Consider the following 21,432-nt stretch of genomic DNA (forward strand, 5'->3'; position numbering starts at 1 on the left):
AAACCACCTCAAAATCCTTTCCATCCCCCATGAAATGCCTGAAAACTGACCAGTATATTATAGACACAGTCACACTCAGAGACACAGCTAGTTCTCAAAAGACAAGTTCAGTCTGAAGTTCTTTCAAAGTGATAAAGAGTAGGGTAAGCCTGCTGGTCCCATGATGTTTTAAAGCTATTCAGTTTTCTGCTGCTTATGGATTTACATTGTGTTTGCCATCTTGTATCCTTCTAACATTGATAAGTTTGTCTCTGGCAAAAGACACTACGCTTTCACTGTTCACTCACTCTGTTGTGTTATTTCCAAGGAGCACATAGAATGCACATCTGGGCTGCCTCACAAGTTTCCAGTCTTGTGACCTTTGAATTGCTGCCAACCTTGTTGTTTTCCTTATATCTAAAAGTAGTACCTACTTTACAGGGTTGCTAGAGTAAAAGCAAGTAAAGCCTTTGAAGTACCTGACAGTATCTTTTCATAAAAACTAGGAACTATTAATAAGAATACCTATAAAAATATATTTATGGTCAGCAAAAGTTCAAGTAACAATTCAGGCCCTATGCTTATTCTGAAATTAATTTCCAAACTTATTCTGAATTAGCAGCAAGATACTAAGACATTGGATATAATTAACAATGCTGGAGCCAAAAACTTGAACATTATCTTTTTTTAAAATTTATTTTGTCATTTAGCATTGTTGGTTACTAGCGAGTTTTTTAGTATAGAGATAGAGATCTTCACATAATATGTGGCCCAATCATTCATCAACCAAATAGGATCATTTGTAAAAGTAAAAAGGATATTAAAATAATTAAATGTCATAATTATTACCCTATTTATTTATTGATCAATACAATGGATTTATTGATTTCTTAGACCTATATAATTATATTCAAAACCAATTTTCAGTAATAAAATTCTTTCAAAAAATAAAAGCATATAGATTTTATTATAGCAAAATTAATATTCCTTTGTATTTATTATCTGGATAGTAAAATGTAGCATATGCAGCTTAAATATTCTTGGTACACATTTTTATAATTTAATCAAATTCTTAATTGTATCTGTCTCATACCACATTGTTTGTATATTTCTGAAGAATGTATATTCACTTGCAATATGGTCTTATTTAAATTATTTTTCATAAAAAATATGGAATCTTCAAAAGTATGTAATCTTCAAAGTTGCTTTTTATGGTTAATAACTTTGAAATTATTGACATCTACATTTGACTCTCTTTGTAGATGATAATATTTTTATTTGAGAGCATACTTTCTATATATGCTAAACACACTCCTAATTATGAGTCAGTTTCTTAAATCTCTGTCTCTATATACAAGAATGTGTGTGTGTGTGTGTGTGTGTGTGTGTGTGCGCGCACAGATACACATACATATTCATATATACTTTTGGTACTTTTGATTCTGTTTCTCTAGAAAATCCTAGAAAATCCAAACAGAATAAAATTTGTATAGTTTTACTCCAATATTCTGAATTGAAAGGAAAAAAAATGGAACCACTATTGAAATTAACTTTCTGTTTTATGATTCTAGCAACACTGATATAAAACTAGACTCATTTAACTGTTTCCAAAGTTCTTCTGTTATTCAAGCCAATAAATTAACAGATATCACTTTATATTTTATTCTTATATGTGGAAATTTGGAAGTAAAAGTGAGCAAGATTCATTTGAAATAGTAATTTGATCTAAATAAAAAGTCACTTTGCATAGAATGGTATGTAAATTGATATTTTAATGCTGCATGTATTAAATCCTTTTTTTCCAGTATAGTCATCTTAAATTAACTATAATATGTGAAGGCCATGGAGGTGTTTTGAAGTAGACTTGAGTTCTCTGGTTTTAATATGATCAGTGATTTTGCTATAATTCAGTGGATAGTGAATACGACATATATTTTGTACAACTTTCTTGAGAAGCAGAAATCTTTAAACTTTCATTAAATATATGCTTTTTACACTTGCTTCTCCTAAAATGGATTATTGTGAAATAAAAAATAAAATGAGTTATTATTTTATGCCAGAAAATGAGGAAACAGCACTCATGGCAACACACATCCAGATACTCTATCACGTACGCAGGCAGGGCCTCTTCTGTTTCCCACTCAGATCTCACATATGCACTTCTGCTATTTTTTACATTTTCCATTGGTCATGCTGACTAACACCTCGGTGGCTTTCAGGACTGTGGGACTGGTTACGGCCATGGTGAAAGCAGATGGTGCACCAAGTGGGTCCTCGGGGTGTAGTACCAACTTCTTCTGCCTCTGCTCCAGGGGATTTTAAGCATTTAAGAGTGTGCTTCATTTTATCAGAAAGAGCTCAGGACACTCGGCCTTAAAGAGTTAAATTAAAGTTATGGTGCATTTGAAAAGGATTGGGAAAAGAGGTAGGGTATTGATCCTGTTTGTCTTTAAATTTAACCACCAGTTAAAGCAAGAACTCTATTCTGTGAACCTACGTGTCCCATGTGCTAAGAAAGATCACAGCAGAAACTCACAGTACAAAATGGACAACTCCCAGACCTACACCAGGTCATTTGAATTTAACTATTTAAACAATAGTGTTGTTTAAAAATGAAAGTTCTGGAACAGATGCCAAATCAGAAAGGTATCAAGGGAATACATATAAATTGGACTGGTCCCAGAGAAACTAGGACACATGGTTAGCCCCTGTGTGAGTCTTCACCTGACCTTCTGAATTACTGCCACTTACAAATGATTTATCTGATATATGTGTAAAATGTTTGTCAATTCACTATTTTCAAATTTAATTATCTCAACTTTCACTTCCATCATAATTATGTTCTTCACATATGTTCTTAAAATATCCTTTATGCTTTTGTAATTGTTGGATATTATAAGAATAACAACATGAGTCAAATACTTCAGAATTAAACCCAAACTTAGCAAAATGTGATGCTTGCTCATGATTCTCACCACCAGTTATTGGCATGGGCAGTGTAATGTATTTTGCTATGGAGAACAGCTTTTTTATTATGTGGGAAAATAAATGATAGGTTACTAGAAGATAAACTTATTGTTTTAATACTATTGTAGATTACACAAAAAACTCAACCCACGTGAAATTATGTATAATGAAGTTTCAAAGAATATGACCTATCACAGAAATGCTCAGTTACAAATCTGTGGCCCAAACTGAAAACCATAGCCTTTAACAACAGGGAGAATATTTTCTGACCTTTTATTTCTATATTGAAGGACCATTCTACTCTTCTCTGATGGGAGAAATCTTGTTTCAAGTTGCAAAAGTCATGCCTTTCATTACCTACTCTCTCCCCCATATTTTGCCTTCAACTTGTAGTTACATGTAATGAATTGTCATCATGTCTCTTATATATCCTTGTTTATGTTTCTATATTCTACAGGTCTGTCTGGGAAAAGTCCAAGTCTTATTCCTTATATTTGAATAACAACTTAGTGTGATTTGAAATAGAGTAAATAGCTCAAGACGTGCTTGTTGAAAAAAAAATGTCTAGATTGCATTCACTTTCTGGTCATAATTGTCCTACTGATCATCTTTAATGATTACCATTTAAAAAAATTGCAATTAATGTATAATATCAAAAATAGTGTAGATTCCAATGTGACAGTTGGACAAGTTACAGTAGTAACTGTAGCTTGAGTTGGTATTTTCTGATACCAGCTTTCTGATGGTATGCCAGTAAATGCTGGCAAAAACCATTCGACTTACTGTAATGATTTTAAATGAATGCATATGCAGCAGAATTTGTGTAATTTTTAAAAACCAGTAATACAAGTATGTTTAAGACCAGTTGTTCAGCCTATAGTAATTGGTGTACATGTATATTTCTAGCAGCATTATTGTTCTTAAGAGGATCTTTGGTATTGTGGGTAGGAAGATGGTCTTATATCAATAAAAGAATTACACCTTTCTGTAGAAACTTTGTTGCTTTCAGGTTATAGAGTGTCAGATTCAGTGTTGAGTTTTTGATACTATAATGAGAAGCAATTTTCACATAAAAGGTTTTATGAACTACTTTCTTTTCTCTACTTACCTACACAAAAGAACAATTTGGTTCAAGTAGTTAAAACGACATACTTAAAATTATTTAGTAATTTGTCATTTAGGCTGCCTTTAAGCTATCAACATTTTTGCTAAGTGAAACAGGCTTTCTCACAAAAAAAATGACCTGTTGTTTTAATTGTGAAGAACATAGTATGTTTCAAGAAGAAACCATGTTTAAAATATCTCCCTTTGTCAATGTCATCAGGCTTATCCTAATCAGAGTCCCCATTTGATGTCAGCAAAATTTAAAGAATATCTTTAAACACAGTATCTACAAATGCCAATGTATAGAACATGTTGTAATCCTATTTCAAGGGAAAATTGTGTTTACCCTATTACCTATCTTCATAATACCTGTCTGAATTGTTGTTGTAAGCCATTCATCATTTTTGAAGTAAATAATTTTCTGGATGTGTTGTAGGTAAAATACATCAATATAGAGAATCATGATGCTGTGATTATAGTAATTATCCCATGTAACACGGGTAGTTACTACTATTTACTTCTCTTCTACTTCATTATAGAGCTAGTAAAAGTCACATTAGGGAGGATATACAAGGTGAAATAACAGTAAGAACTTTTTATTCACTAGAGATGAAATGAATAAAAGGCTTTGAAGTTTGATTTACAATATTTTTTCTGGCTAAACTCTAGAGTAAATTTTAATTGCCTATATTATAGTTTTGAGAGGAATGAAGATAACTTTCAACTGGGAACAGTATTGTAAATAGTCATCGAACGGATGAAAAAGTCTGGAAGATAATAGACTTTAACATATTCTATTTTTCTAAAATTTATCATTTTTGTTGTCGATTATCAGTTCTTTTTCCAGATCTTGGATTATCCAGAGGCAGGAATCACATGATTTCTCTTTTTTCCCTAATGTCATGCAAAGTGGTATATGGAACATAGTGGTATATGGAAGGTGACCCGTAGAGTGCTGGGTCTCCCTCATGCTAGTGTGTGAGAGCTGAATGTTAGGTTTTCAGGAATTGTATAGGCTCCTTGGTGTTGCCTTGGTAGTTTGTCATCAGGCATGGTGAGAGTGTTAATAATACAGAATTAGGTAGGGAAAGAGCTTTTCCCCAGAGAGTAGGTGATTAAGCATTTACTGGCATATCTTCAGAAAGTTTTCAGTAAGTGGTGAGTAAACAAAAAAATGAGTGAATGATTTTAAAAAGTAACATAGTGATAATCTGCAATAATATAAAGAAACGCAAACTATTCATGACATAAACACATGGCATGAAATAAGATAAAATATGTATAATTTGGTATCAAACAGGCTTTCCTTTCAAATATGGGCTCTTGGGGCACCTGGGTGGCTCAGTCAGTTAAGCCTCCAACTTCAGCTCAGGTCATGGTTTCACATTCGTGGGTTTGAGCCCCACATCCGACTCTGTGCTGACAGCTCAGAGCCTGGAGCCTGTTTTGGATTCTGTATCTCCCTCTCTCTCTGCCCCTCCCCACTCATGCTATGTCTCTCTCTGTCTCAAAAATAAATGAAACATTAAAAAAATGTTTAAAAATTATCAAATATGGGCTCTTACACAGACTTGGTGTGTATTCTTATGCAAGAGGTTTACATTTTTTGAGATATAAACTGCTTTCATCACGTGAGGGTACAGTAAGACCTCTATACCCTGAAGGAGGGCCCCCCACTGCTGGCATCCCAGTCTTGGACTTCCAGCCCCAAGAAGTGTTGTGAACTAAAAGCCAACTGTAAAGGGGGAAATGAAAATGAACACAAATTTTCTTTAAAAACAATCAGTTTAAGGGTTTGTGCAGAGGATGAATTGTACATGATTGAAGCAGAGGCAATGAATGATGAAGGCAGTCCAATTGCATACCACTGGTAGCTTTGAAAATGTTGGCACAGGCACTGTTTTCCTTTGGGGCTCTGAAGTAATACCACCTGCGGTCTTATGGTTATGTGTGGTTTGGGGTCTGTGCGTATTAGTGAGCAGCACTTAGTAGCTGTAGAGGAAGATACAGAGCCATGTGAAAGCCTTAGCGATATCTGGAAAGCGATCCACTTCTGGAAGTGATAGCAAGTTTCTACAGAAAAAAGTAAAACTTGAAGTTGGTAAAGTTGATGATGATGAAGATATTGATGATGATTTTGATAAGGTTGAAGCAAAGGAAAAGCTTCAGTAAATAAATGTATATGTAATACTATGTGTAATACCCAAGCCAAAAATGGACAAAAATCAAACCAGAATGAAAAAGATGCAAAACCATTAACACTGAGATTAGAAGGTGAAGAATCCTTCCATAAACAGCAAAAAATTCCTAAGATGCCAAAAGAACTTAGTTCTGTAGAAGACATTTGAACAAACATGCAAGAAAATATAGAAAAAGGTGGCTGTCTTCCTAATTTGGAAACCAAGTTCATCAATTCCATGGAGAGTTGCTTCTGGTGACTGACCAGGGAGGCTCTTCAGGGTCACTGCCAGCGAAGGAAGTATCTTAAAGAAAATATTTAAATAGATTGTTAAAATTTTCCATCTTTTTTCATTTCTGTAGCAGTTGATGTATGACTGTTCTTTTTATAATGCAGAGTGTCAATTTCCCCTACCATGTCGGATGACTATTATCCAGATCCCATTGCCAAAAATGTGTTGTCCAAAGTGTCTCTTTAGTTTTTAAAAATGGAACTTTACCTTTGCTTGGTGTTAAATATGTGTGGAATGTCATAATAGCAGTGGTTGGTCAGACAAATGGAAATGGTGGGGAGACAAAAGTATACATGTGAAATAAACTCGTATATTAATAAGTACAAAATAAATTATTTCAAGTTTAAGTAACTTGCTCAATGGGGTGTGTGTGTGTCTGTGTCTGTGTACACATATACATGTGCATGTGGATATCTTTGAGAGAGAAGGAGTAAGAGAAATGGGGTAATAATGTTAATTATATAAGAATATAATGAAAATTGCCTAAAATTTATGAGGTCGAATCATAGGGAATGGTTTTTGTTTTATATCAAAAGCAGGTCAATTATTTCACATGGCTTGACTTTTATAGTAGGTATGCAATAAATATTGGAAGAAAGACAGAGGGGAAAAAGAAATAAAGAAGGTTAGGAAGAAAGAAAAAGGACTATAGAAACTATTATAATTTTACTCAGTATTTTTTCTCTATGTACACACACATTTTACCTTGTCCAATCATCCAGTTCACTAGTATAGTCAGTAACTTACACAACAAAAAAAGCAACATATGTCCTTCAAAAGAATCCTAACCATACTGAAGTTTAAAATAACTCTATATCAAGGAGAACACATGTAAATATTAATTAGGACATAAATCAGATCACACTGTGCATCCTGTTCTGCAGAATGTATTTCAAACTAACAAATATGCCATGGGGATTTTTCCATTGAATGCAGAGAGCTCTGTGTTATCTCTTATTTTTTTATATAATGTTCCATAGTATGGATGAGTCAAACCTAAGTCAGTCTTCTCTCACATTAGGCTTTCATGAACAATGCATCTATGAACATTTGTAAGTGCATGTATATGTTTTATATATATTTATGTATATACATCCACACTGTATTACATATGTAGACACACATATTGTTTTCATACCTGGATAATGATATATATAAGATAAAGTCTTAGAGTTGGAAGTGCTTTAAGTTTGGCTAAATATAACTAAATGATTCTCCATAGAGGTTAGGCTAATTCATGCTTTCTGCAAAAAAAAATAAATAAATAAAAAGTATCTTTTCTCTGTATATTAAAAAGAAACACTTTATAACTTATCTCTGGAATATCTTCAAGTTTTATATATGAAAAAACTTTAAATTTGCATTAGTTGATAATTACTGAGGGTGATTATCACCACATGTATTTATTCTTAATTTTTTCTCTACATCTTCTGTTCATATTTTTAGCTTATTTTTCTGTTGGGTTGTAAGGCATCTTTTTGTAAAAATGAATTTTTCTGTCAGTATGTTCCAAATAATGTTTACATTTCTGCTTTCCCTTTTCTGTGGTGCCATTTTATTTATTTATTTATTTATTTATTTATTTATTTATTTATTTATATTTCTTTTTGAGAGAGAGATACACAGAGGGTGAGCAGGGGATGGTCAGAGAGAGAGAGAGAGACACAGAATGTGAAGCAGGCTCCAGGCTCTGAGCGGTCAGCACAGAGCCCCAACGTGGGGCTCGAGCCCCCAAGCTGTGAGATCATGACCTGAGCTGAAGTTGGCCGCTCAACCGACTGAGCCACCCAGGCGCCCCTTTACTATGCCATTTTAAAATTTTATGTAGTGAGATCTGTCAGTATTTTAAGATTTATATCACACACACCTTTGCTCACATTTTCTAATACTTTATGCATATTTTTATATTTAAATCTTATATGGAGTTTATTTTGGTGAAGTGAGAGAGCACTGGCTTCTTTATCACCTAATGACTGGAAGTTATCGCAAAAACACTTACTGAGTAATCCATCTTTCCCTTGTCCATTTGAAATACTTGCTTTCCTATATTCTGATTATTAGTGTGTCCTGGGTATATTTAAAGTTTCACAAAAAAACCTTTCCAGTAGTTATTCTAGTCTTGGATCTACAACATCTTGTTATAATTTTTGTTGTTTTATTATGTGTTTTAATATCACTTCAGACAAGTTATTTTTCATTACTCTGTATGTGTGTGTGTGTGTGTGATTTACCCGGCTATACATAGCATTTTCTTTTTCAAGATGAATTTTTAAGTATTTGACAATTAAAAGGGTGCTTGGGTGACTCAGTCAGTTAAGCTCCGACTTTTGATTTCTGCTCAGGTCGTAATTTCACAGTTTGTGGGTTTGAGCCCCACATGAGGGTAGCAGAGCCTTTCAGTGCAGACACTGCTTGGAATTCTCTCTCTCCTCCTCTCTCCTTCCCTCCCCAACTCAAGCTCTCTCTATCTCTCCCAAAATAAATAAATAAATGTTGAAAACATATTTTTACACATTGCATATTTAAACACAGAGAGAGACAGATACACAGATATATTCATTGGAATTTTCACTGTGCATACATAAATTTACTGATTGGTTTAGAGAGAACTAACATGATACAAAATGGAATCTCTGCATTTCACCATTTATTAAAACTTCTTGCTTCCACAGTCTTGTAACTTTATTCATGTAAGTCTTGGATACTTTTCATAAAGGCATTTTCAAGATTTTGTTTTTTTGCTGTTGCTATTGTGAATGGGATATTTTAAAATTTCCTTTTCTAAACTTATTTATCTACAAAGGTAGGGTATTTTGTATGTATATATATTTTTTAAAATTAACATCTATTTATTTGTGGGAGACAGAGAGACAGAGCATTAGCAGGGAAGGGGCAGAGAGAGACACACACACAGAATCCGAATCAGGCTCCAGGCTCTGAGTTGTCAGCCCTGAGCCCAATGTGGGGCTCAAACTCATGAACCATGAGACCGTGACCTCAGCCAAGTTGCATGTTTAACCAACTGAGCCACCCAGGTGCCCCACAGATAACTGTATCTTAAATGTGACTTTGATGGCAAGGCTTTTAGGATTTTACGAGTAAACAGGATATTTAGTAAGGTGTTTTTATATGTGTTTATCAAGGTAGGTAATCCATCAGCTCCTACTTTCTTGCATTATTTTAAAAAATTGATTAGGCATTTATTACCACTTTCCACATACTTCCCCCTTTACTATTTTTAGAGAGGGGTAATCACATTTTTAATCAAATTTGCAATGTATCTCTTTTGGTTACATTTCATTGATACTTTAATATGCTACTAAAACTGATTTGCTAATATTTTGCTTAGAATTTTGCATAGATATTCTTAAGTGAGAGATATTTGCAATTTTCTTTCTTGGTCTTGTCTCTTCTAAGTCTTCCTAATGGTACTGTTAGGATTATGTAAGAAAGAATTGGAAATATTTCTGTCAGATATATCAGTCATTTCCAATGCTGTCTCTCCATTAGAATTTTTAGAACTATAAACATTTAAAAATTACTAGGGCCTGAGCTCCATCCCAGGTCTCTTGCATGGAGTTGGGGGTATTAGTGATTTCAGTATCATGTAGTCTCAAATTTCATTTCTTTTTGCCTTGTATTGGCCATGGATGCCACCATGACTCATTCTTTTTAACTGGGCAGAATAAGGGAGTGAGTGTGGATCTGAAGCCAAATCAAGCACCTTTCATCTTTTTTTGGAACAAAAGTAGCCGAGGTTTCTCAAGGTATTATCCATTTGGGACTTTTATAAGGTGTGTATGACCCTTCTGTAAATGTAATAGTTAATGATTCAAAAATATTAGCACCTTGATGACATAACAGATTATTCTGAGTATCTGATTTTGAACCTATTGTTTGCCCCACCACCTCTTTGTCCATAGATCCCATTTTTCCTGTGTTCCTTTACCAACTTCTCTCTTCCATAGAGGGATGTTGGTCTTCCATGCTTAGATTCTCCTCTCTCCACGAAGACAAATTAGCTATCCTCCAAGACATTCTTTTTCACTGTCCTTACATTCTGTTTCCCTATTTATATTATAAATATCCCTCTTCTGCCAGCTGTGACTGTACCATATTATTCATTGTGCCTCAGAATTCATCCCTCAAGTGTAACCTCCCCATCCGGCTACTTTGCTCCTAAGTTCCAGGCTGTCTATGGATGCCCCTAGTTTTTGGAAAGTTTTGGAAAAACCAGTACCTTGGATAGCTTTCATGACGTTTTTCATTCTTGCAAAAGCACTTTCAACTGCTTAACAGCTGACTTCACATTTCTCTTGGAAAAATCATAGCCAAATAAACTCACTGTTCTTAACAGCCCTGTGACCCTCAGGCACACTGCAAGATATAAATCTCTAGGACCATCCACCCGTTGGTGTGTTCACCTACCCACATGCTCTAATGAATGTCTGTTACCAAATCACATCCTGCTTTTCTCACTTTGAATTTCATTGCTGCTTGTCTCTGAGAGAGTCAGTGAAACCAATGTTGTATTCTCAGTCACTTCACTGAGAGTGTGCTTTCTCTCTGGCCTGACTCACTTTCTCTGTACTCTCTCACACTAAGACTTCTGATTTCCCAACCCTACATACCTTATGCAAGGATTTGAATAAAACTCATTCCCCATTCCTACACATAACTCATTAATTCTCAACTCTATATAAGAAGTTCTACTTATCTGGGTTTTTTTTTATCATCTGGTAACTACTACTCTACTACCTCCCCCCCATTTCATTATATTAGCTTCTCTTATTACCTTCATTCATGCCAAGCCCCGTTACCATCCCGTGTGATACCTCATCATAGAACCACACTTTCAGTTTGACCTCTTAAACAATGACCTTTATTTCAGACTAATCACTCTCATCAATGACTGCACATTGAAATTTTCTTTCTCCTGTAACAAATAGATACTTCTATTATTTTACATTTAGACATCCTATCTAAATTCCTGTCCTTCTACTTCTCTACTGAATTACATCTTTTCCTCAATAATTTGCCTTATTTCTGCATATTAGATGCATTAGCAAGTCCTGTTGGTTATGTTTCCAAAATGTACCTGACATGCAAATACCTCTCACCACTTTGACCACTATCATAGTCATTCTGGCCACCATTTTATCACACCTGGACTTCTGCAATAGTCTACTGTTTGGACTATTGCTCCTCTGCTTTTTTTAGAGGCTAAATCAGATCCTATCACAACCTTCTTATATCCCTCCATTGGCTTCCTGTTGCAAATAGGATAAAATCTATACTCTTTGAGAGCCCTGTACAATCTGTTCCCCACTGACCTCTTAGAGCCTATTTCCTATTGCTCCCCTTTAATCACTGTACTCTAGTTACACGGATCTTTCTATCTCCTTCCTTTGAAGAGGCCAAGCTTAGCCCAGCCTGAGGCTTTGTACTACTTTTTTTCCTTCTGCCTGAAACATTTCTCTCAGATCTTTGCATGACTGCCTCTTTTGCATTATTTGCTATGAGGGAGGACGTAACCTCTCTTCTGTGTAAGGATAATTCCTTCCCTCTTCTCAGGATCTCATTTCCTCCAGACTCCTCAGAGTCCTGCACTATTATGTATCTCCTTTCTTGGAATCAGTTGCTCCCTCTCGACTTGCTACGCTTCGTAAGCATTTGAGCTTGCTTAAATTTCTGTCATCACTCATCCCTGCTCTTTCGGGACTGAATTGCTATCTCTTTCCATCTTCTACCCATGCTTCCCCATCCTGTACACAGCTGTTCTCCCACACCACCACGTTGATCACGAAGTTCCCCAATATAGAAGAATCTTTGATGTGTCCCCATCTATTGCATGAGGCCAAAATCGTTTGTCCTGCCCTCCACTTACTACGGACATACGTCCTTTCTTCCTTCCATTCTTAATCTCTCTTTCTGTGCCTAACATTTTCCTTCCTTCTGTCCATTTATTCAGCAAAAACTACCTAAGTGCCTGTTATGAAGTTAATACTCAAGTTTGAAATTAATTTATCTAGTACTAATAAGTTCTCTTGGCAAAAAAAAAAAAAAGATCACACACTACAATTAAGACTGATAACCTATTTGGTCACTGCCTTTAAGCTATCCTCTTAAGAGACATTAATTATTGTCAGTTAGTATGAATCCTTTCAAATACCTATTCACTTAGAGAAATTACACAGTATGACTTATGTTTTTATTTTCATCTTTTAAAAAATTTTTTTGTAATGTTTATTTTCTTGAGAGACAGAGACAGAGGGCAAGTGGAGGAGGGGGAGAGAGAGACACATACACAGAATCTGAAGGAGGCTCCAGGCTCCCAGCTGTCAGCACAGAGTCCACAGAGCCTGATGCGGGACTCAAACCCATAAACTGTGAGATCATGACCTGTGCTGAAGTCGGATGCCTAACCAACTGAGCCACCCAGCCACCCTTACTTTTTTAATTCTTACATGAATTGCATTATTATGCAAGAATTTTCAGCAGCTTGTTCTCTGCACTAAACAGTAGATCTTGGAGAGTTGGAATATTGGTATACATATAAATCTAATCATTTCAACAGCTACATAGTAGTAAACAGTGTAATATTTATTTAGTTCATTAGCTTAGCTTATTTCGCTGTTCCTCCATTAAAAGGCATTCAGGTTATTTTTCTTTATTATTTATTCACTTAATTATTTTGTTTATTTTCTTTACAAAGTGAACATTTTTACTTTTAGCTCTGGACATATGTCTCATGGTTTTATAGGGTAGATATGTTAAAGTGTAATTTCAGTGACACAGAGTATATAGAATTTAAAATTTGTAGACACTACCAAATTGTCTTCCATATTCTCTGTATTAATTTATATTTTTACCATCACAATATGAGAATTGGCTATTTCTATAAATTCTTATTTGCCAAAATTTGTTTTAATAAACTTGTATATTTGACATTCTGATAGATAAAAACACACAAAGGAAAAATGTCTTTTGTTGTTTTTCATGTTTGGGTTACTTGAAAATTTGAATATCTTTGCATATTTTATTGGTTATTTTTATTTCGTACTCTATAATAAGACCACTTACATTCCTTCTTTTTTGAAATTGAACAATTTTGTTCATAAGAATTTTACTTCTTTAGATCTTGTAATAGATACTTAAAATACATTCAACTCTCTCTCACTTAAATTTTACCCATATTGTTTTATCAGTCACATTTAATTACATTTCCTAATATGGATATTACTTCTAAATTTTAAATCTTTGTTTATTTTTAAAGGCATACATGTATTTTTTCTATAATTTCCTTTAATTCTCATTTGGAAGATTTTTTGTGTGTGTACATGTGTATGCATTTTAGAAAGTTTGATCATCAACTTATTTCTGGACAATTATTTTTCTGTATTTTTTACCAGTTATATTAAAGTATAATTGATGCATACATTGTGTAACTTTATACAGGTGATGATTTGATATACATATACATTGCAAAGATATAACTATAATAAGGTCAGTGAATACATACAGTATTTTACATAATTACATTTTTTGTAGTGACTACAGTTTAAGATGTACTTTCTTAGTAACTTCTAAGTATGTAATACAGTAATTGCGAACTATAGTCATCATGTTGTACATTAGATCCCCAGAACCTATTCATCTTATAATTGGAATTTCATCCCTTTTGACCAGTATCTTCCCATTTACTCTACCTGCTGGCACCCACAGTTTTGTTTTCTGTTTTCTGTGAGTTCAGCTTTTTGTCTTTGTCTTTCTCACTTACTTTGCTTAACATTATACTCTCACAGTCCATTTCACAGTTATTTCAATTGGCTTGATTTCCTTCTTTTTTTATAGCTAATGAATATTCCATTATATTTATGTCTTTACATCTCTCTATATATTTCATATTTCTTAATCTAACTCATCCATTGATGGATTTAGGTTGTTCCCATATCTTGGTTATTGTGAATAATACTGCAATGAACATTGGGTGCAGACATCTTTTTGAGATAGTAATTTCATATCCTTCAGATACACCTAGAATATATGTATAGATAGATGATAGATAGATCATATGGTGTTCTATTTTTTATTTTTCGCAGAGTCTCCATATTGTTTTTTCATAGCAGCTGTGAAATTTACATTTCCATCAACATGTACAAGGGTTTTCTTTCTCTACATCCTCACCAACACTTATTTCTTCTCTTTGTACAAGTCATTCTAGCAGGTTTGAGGTAATATCTCATTGTGGTTTTGACCTGCATTTCCCTAAGGATTAGTCATATTGAGAATCTTTTTGTGAACATGTTGGCCATATTTTTATCCTCTTTGGAAAAATGTCCTCTGCCCATTTTCAGTGTGATTGCTAATCCTTTTGTGATTGAGTTCTTAGTTCTTTATATGTTTTCAGTATTAACCCTTTACCTGATACATGGTTTGCAAATAGTTTCTTTTACTTCACAGGCTGTCCTTCATTTTGTTGATTGTTTATTTTCTTGCATAGAAGCTTCTTAGTTTTATGTAGTCTGATTTGTTTAATTTTGCTTTTGTTGTCAGTGCTTTTGGTACCATATCCAAACAATTATCAAGGAGATTTTCTCTATGTTTTCTTCTAGTCTTAAATTTAAATCTTTAATCTATTTCATGTTAATTTTTGTGCCTGGTATGAGATAGGAGTCCAATTTTGTTCTTTCATATAGGGATATGCAGTTTCCCAGCATCACTTACTGAAAATATCCTTTCCCTAATTGAATATTCTTCATTCTTTTGTCAAATATTATTTGACCATATGTGTGTAGGTATATTCCTGGACTCTTGAATTCTCTTCTGCTGGTCTATGTGCCTTTTTCTATGCCAATACTATCTTGTACTGGTTGGACTGGTATAGTTTTACAATATGGTTTGAAATCAAGAATTGTGATGTTCTCAGCCTTGCTCTTCTTTCTCCAGATTGCTTTGACTACTCAGAGTCTTTTGTAACTCCACAAAAATTTTAGGATTATTTTCTGTGAAAAAATACATTGGGATTTTAATAGAGATTTCACTGAATTTGTATATTTTTTGGGTAGTATGTAAAATTAAAAATTTTTTAATCTTCTAATCCATGGACATGGGATGGCTCTCCATTTATCTATGTCTTTAATTTTTTCATAATTGTCTTATAGATTCAGTGTACAAATATTTCACCTCCTTCATTAAATGCATTCCCCATAAGTATTTCATAGTTTTAATACTATTGTATTTTTCTCTCTCTTTTTCAGATAGTTTGTTGTTAGTGTGTAGTAATTAAACTGAGATTTTATAATCCTGCAAAGTTACAGTGGAGTCTTTGTATTACCTTTGTATAAGTTCATATCATATGCAGTGAGAGACAATTTTACTCTTTTTCTATTTAGATGCCTATTATTTTTGTTATTTTCCAGTTACTCTGGTTAGGACTTCGAATACTATGTTGAATGGGAGAGATAGATGTGGGCACCTATGTCTTGTTCCTGATTTTAGAGGAAAACTTCTAACTTGTCACTGTTGAGTACATTGTTAGCTGTGGGTTTTTCATGTATCAACTTTATTACATTGAAGTATGTTCCTTCTCTACCCAGTTTGTTGAGAGGTTTTATCTTGAAAGGATGTTAAATTTTGTCAAAAAATTTTTCTGCATCTCTTGAGAGAATGATAGAATTTTTGTCCCTCTTTCTACTAATGTGGTATGTCATGTTTATCGGTTGCTGTTTGTTGAACCATTTATGAATCTCAGTAATAAATCCCACTTGATTATGATGTATCATCTTTGTATTGTGCTATTGAAATCAGGTTACTAGTTTGTTATGAATTTTTGCATTTATAATTATCAGGGATATTGGCCTGTGGGTTTCTTGGTTTGTAAATCCTTAAATAGCTTTGGTATTAGGCTAATGTTGGCCTTGTAAAACGAGGCTAGAAGTGTTTCATCCTTTTCAGTATTTTGGAAGAATTTAAGAAGGATTGGCACGAGTTTAATTGGCACCAGTTTGGTAGAATTCACCCATGACACCATCTGGTCCTGGGCTTTTCTTTTGGGGAAATTTTTGAAAACTGCTTCATTCTCCTTAGTTGTTTTTAATCTGTTCATATTTTATACTTCTTCAAGATTCAGTCATGGAGGTTGTATGTTTCGAGGAATTTATCCATTTCTTTTAGATTTGTTCATCATAATTATTCATGGTAATCTTATAGTTCTTTGTATTTCTGCCATGTCAGCTGTGATATCACCTCTTTCATTTCTGATTTTATCTTTTTGAGTCCTCTCTCTTCTCCTCTTTGTTGGTCCAGCCAATGGTTAGTCAATTTTGTTTATTTTTTTAAACACACACAAAAAAACAAAAACAAAGAGAACCCAACTCTTTGTTTTATTGATTTTTTGTTGTTGTCTCTTCAGTGTCTTCACTTATTTCTTCTCTAATCTCTAATATATCTTTCCTTCTGCAACCTTGGGACTTAGATTATGTTTTTTCTATATCTTAACATATAAAGTGAGGTTATTTATTTCAGATCTTCCTTTTTTTCTAAATGTAGGTGTTTATCTTTGTTAAGTGATGTGATTGTGATAAATGATCACTGGGAGGGATTTGAGTTGACTATAGAGCCCTTCAGGAACTCTGGGATTGCAGATGGGATTGTCTCCTGCTGAGTTCCTGGGTTGGCAGGTCTACTGTCAGACTTTGGTTGTGAGGGGGCTAGGACCAAGTATAGGGCCCTTTCAGGATCTTCAGTGACACAGGTTTCTGTACTAACAGGACCTATTCACAGACTGTGGCTGAGATAGGCTGAAGCCGAGACTCTGGCCCTTCCAGAACCTATGATCTGACTGGATTTGGCACCTTTCCTCCAGGGGCTCCAAGACTGTGGCCAATAGGAGCTGAAACCATTCATGGGCCACTTCAGGGTCCATAGCTGTGACCAAATCTTGAACGTCTTTTACCTAACACACACATGGGTGAAGTAACTTCTCCTGGGTTCCTTGGTATGTGGTGCTAGTGACAGGACCAAGACAAATTAAACGGTAGCCAAGTCCTTAGGGATACAGAACTGTTTCTGAGTATGTAGCTGGGAATTTACTTGGCATGTAGTCACCTGGGGGCAAACCTGCCTTCTCAAAACGGCTCTCTTCAGTCTTGACTTGCTTTGGGGTCCCACAGTCTCCTCTACCTGGCTCCCCAAACCACAGGAAAGCGTTTTTATCTGTGGATGAATGCCACATTACTGTTGCTCATAGCGTATGCAAGAGGGGGACATCTTGTTTGTCCACCTTGCTCCTATCCCTCTATTTTTGTGTATGATAAGTGAAAAGCATTCAAGCTTATATTTATTTTCCAAACAGATATCATGTTGTTTCAGTATCATTAATAGAAATCTACATTTATGAATTTTCTATTTATTGGTATTCAAGGTCACACTTCAAAACAGACCAAAAAAAAAAAAAAAGCATTCAAAGAGAAACAATGTTAAAGGAAATAATATAATTATCATGTTTTCTTTCTGGTATATAAGTTTTCTCTTTTTCTTCCTTCCTACCCCTCTCCCCCATTCTCCCTATAAAGAAGGCTTTGATAGATAAATTAGGTAACTGTTCTTTGCATGACTGTATTGTTTGTGTTGATACTCAGTGATTGCATATTTGTGTCAACACTTTCCGATTATGTTCCATTTGTAAAATTTGAAATCACAGGCTCCATCCCAGCTTCAAGACATAACAGATGAAATATGAGGCAAAGAAATGGGGAGGATGTCATGCTGATTGCTTTCTGGAAGACTCAATTTGTAAGCTAGTGAGAAACCATATCTTTCCCAGTTGACCTTTCTTGTTACACTTTTTGTACTCGTTTTCTTCCAACACAAAAATTATCATGGGGATTTGTGGGAGATTGTTTGATTCTGGGAACTGCATGTGTTATTTGTAATTTATAGCAGCTCTCCAAAAATAATTTATTAGTGCTTGTTGTTAAATGCCCTGTGAAATATCTACCAGTCCATGCTCTCACAAAAATATGGAGATCTTTTCTCCATATGCAGATCCTTTCTTAATTACATTTATTCCTGGTACTGGGATATTCCCAACAGTGATGTCAAAAAGAAGGATATTAGCCCTCCCCTGTGTTCTAGGGTCCTCCCAGCTCCAATAACATCTTTCTATTGTATTACCTGCTGTTCAGTGAATTATTAGCCATCTGCTACCGCCTTAGTACTGTGATTTAAGTATTATATTAGGCGGGTACAAAGGGTAAGAAGATAGATGTAACATTCTCTTTCTCAGTATGCCAGTTAATTTGCTTGACATATTACACCTTGTAAGTTCCTATGTCTGTCAATACATCCTCTCCACCCCACAAGTCTGAGGGGTGTTGTTGATTTTAAATCCTTTCCCCTTCCATGGCTCCATATAGTGTCTAGGATGGGCAAATAGTTTGTAATTCACACGTAGATTCATATAGATCATGGTAACTGTGCTAGGAAAAAACTGAGGTCATGCATTTGCTCCTTAGAACTCCAATAGGAAAGATTTGGTGACAAGTGGTTTGGTTTCTATTTTGTTATTTTTTTCCAGTGTCATATTAAAAATATTGATTTTCATACATAAAACATTGTTCCTTTTCTCTGGAACACATTTATTTAGCTCTGACAAATTTAGATTATATTTTAAAAATCTTCATTAAGAGCAAGTTCGTTAGTGAATTTATTGTATGTCAGTACTAGAACCTGTGAATACTTTTAACTTGAATTTCTTGAATCACAATATATTCCACTGTAATCTGTCAAGAAATGAAGGATCCTAATGAATTAGTTAGACTTATAAAATTGAGAAAAAGTGTTTTTGGTTTAGTTTGAACTTTAAATTGAAAGCCATATATTTTTTCTAATAATTGCAGTATTTCATGGAATATGTTAAAAATTGGAGGGGCACCTAGGTGGCTCAGTCACTTGAGCATCTCATAATCTTGTGGTTCGGTTTGTGAGTTTAAGCCCCACATTGGGCTCTGTGCTGACCGCTCACAGCCTGGAGCCTGCTTCATATTCTGGGTCTCCCTCTCTCTCTGCCCCACCCCTGCTCATACTCTCTCTTTCAAAAATAAACATTAAATTAAAAAAATTAAAGTATGGAAGGAAATTTTAAATGGAAGAAAAATGACTTTTCTGATCCTATCTGACTCACTACACTATTAAAAGTTTCATCTACACTGTTGCATTTTTTGTTATGTGTATGTTTTTATAATTCAATTAAATTTATAAGGAATAGATAATATATATCCTGTTCATTCCACCTATCATTAAAACATAAGCACTCTCTGATGTTTGTAAACTCTTCCTAACATTATTTTTTATAGATTTAGAATATTCAATTAACTGAATGTGTTTACTTCACTGAAGCGTTCCTAATATGGTACCTTTTCATGGATTTCTCATTTTTACCACAATTAACAATGCCCCATTGAATGACATAATATATTTTAGATGGTTTTACCAGAAGTGAACTTTTTAGAGCAAAGTAAAAAGTATTTTAAGGTTATGGCTAAAAAACCTTCGTTTAAAATAAACAATTGTATGTAACAAGATCCATCTGTGATGTGTAGCTTTTCAACTTTGTTATTTTCTTAAATAAACAAGTCATGCTGGTATTAGCAAGGAAGAGCCCATCCTGGCAGGTAATAGACTTTTAAATAGCTTTGTGCTGGCAATGATTCCTGACTCTGGACATCTCTTGTCGTGACAGGTACCATGGAGGAGAGAAAAATATAGAAAAGTAGTTATTTTCAAGGACAGTGGATCCAGTAAAATGCAACATCAGATTTCAGACCACATATTGTATAGTGTGCTCTTTGAAATTTCTTCTCGCAAAGATGGAACTAAAAACTTCTAAAGCAATTAATTTTATTTTATACACTATCAAGTATAGGTTATAGTAGCAACTGTGCATGATTATTGGAAACTAACAAAAAGAAATTCAATTTTTCAGCATATTTTTGTAAGTTTAAAGTTAGTATAACCTTTCACTCAGGATGATTTTCACAGCATGTTCATAAGACGGGTCCTTTTTTAGATAAATCTTTTGGTACATCAGCAGTTTTCCCAAGGACCTCACCTAATCTTTTGAAATTCAAATAATTCTTTTTTGAACTTTTTATGATCCTCCCCTATCAGCTTCCCAGATCTCTTCCTGCTAACTTGTCTAGCTCTGTTGGAAAGTCATTTGCCAATGGCTTTGCATGTGGTTCTTCAATATCACGTTTATGAAATCCCGGATCATTTGCAGAAATGTGAAGTTCCTAATCTGACCCAGTTGCACTTGCATTTTAAACATCTGATACATTTTTGAATAACAAAATGGGAAGAGATGGCTGTCAGTGGTAGGAAGGAGAACTGTCTGAATGGGGTTTATTTGATAAATCATCAGTTAGTTAGCAAATATTCTTGCATTATGAGTCCTAACCAGTATCATAACTTTAGAATTGTGACTAATACATGTTTGGATATAAAGTGCCACATATGCACTCTGATCCTAGTGTGCAAGCCATCCTTCTAACCTAGTGTCAGGGTTTATAGTTCACAGCCGGGAGGGGACAACTGGATGGAGATGCTCTGCACTAACCACGAGGCTTAGCAATATTGAAAACAAGGGGTTCATAATACTGGCTTCACAGTAGAATTGCCTGGAGAACTTTTAAAAAATGCCCAATATGCAGCATTACTAAAATAGTGTAAATTAGAATTTTTGAGGATAGGTCTCAGTCATTAATATTTTTCTTTTTAATATTTTAAATAGTAATAGTAAATATGTTTAATATAAATTTTTAATATTTTAATGGTTTTCTCAAGAAGAGAAAACATGAGTATGAATTTCCCATCCCTTGATTCTCAGTCCTTAAGAATTCTGGTTAAC

The 21,432-nt window shown here is 34.4% G+C and overlaps 1 pseudogene; it reads left to right on the forward strand.

Annotated features, from left to right (window-relative positions):
- LOC115287035 overlaps window positions 1-6,488 on the forward strand; it is a 35,121-nt pseudogene extending 28,633 nt beyond the window's left edge.
- The last annotated feature ends 14,944 nt before the right edge of the window (window positions 6,489-21,432 follow it).

Source organism: Suricata suricatta, chromosome 3, assembly GCF_006229205.1.
Source record: "Suricata suricatta isolate VVHF042 chromosome 3, meerkat_22Aug2017_6uvM2_HiC, whole genome shotgun sequence".
Lineage (NCBI taxonomy): Eukaryota > Metazoa > Chordata > Mammalia > Carnivora > Herpestidae > Suricata > Suricata suricatta.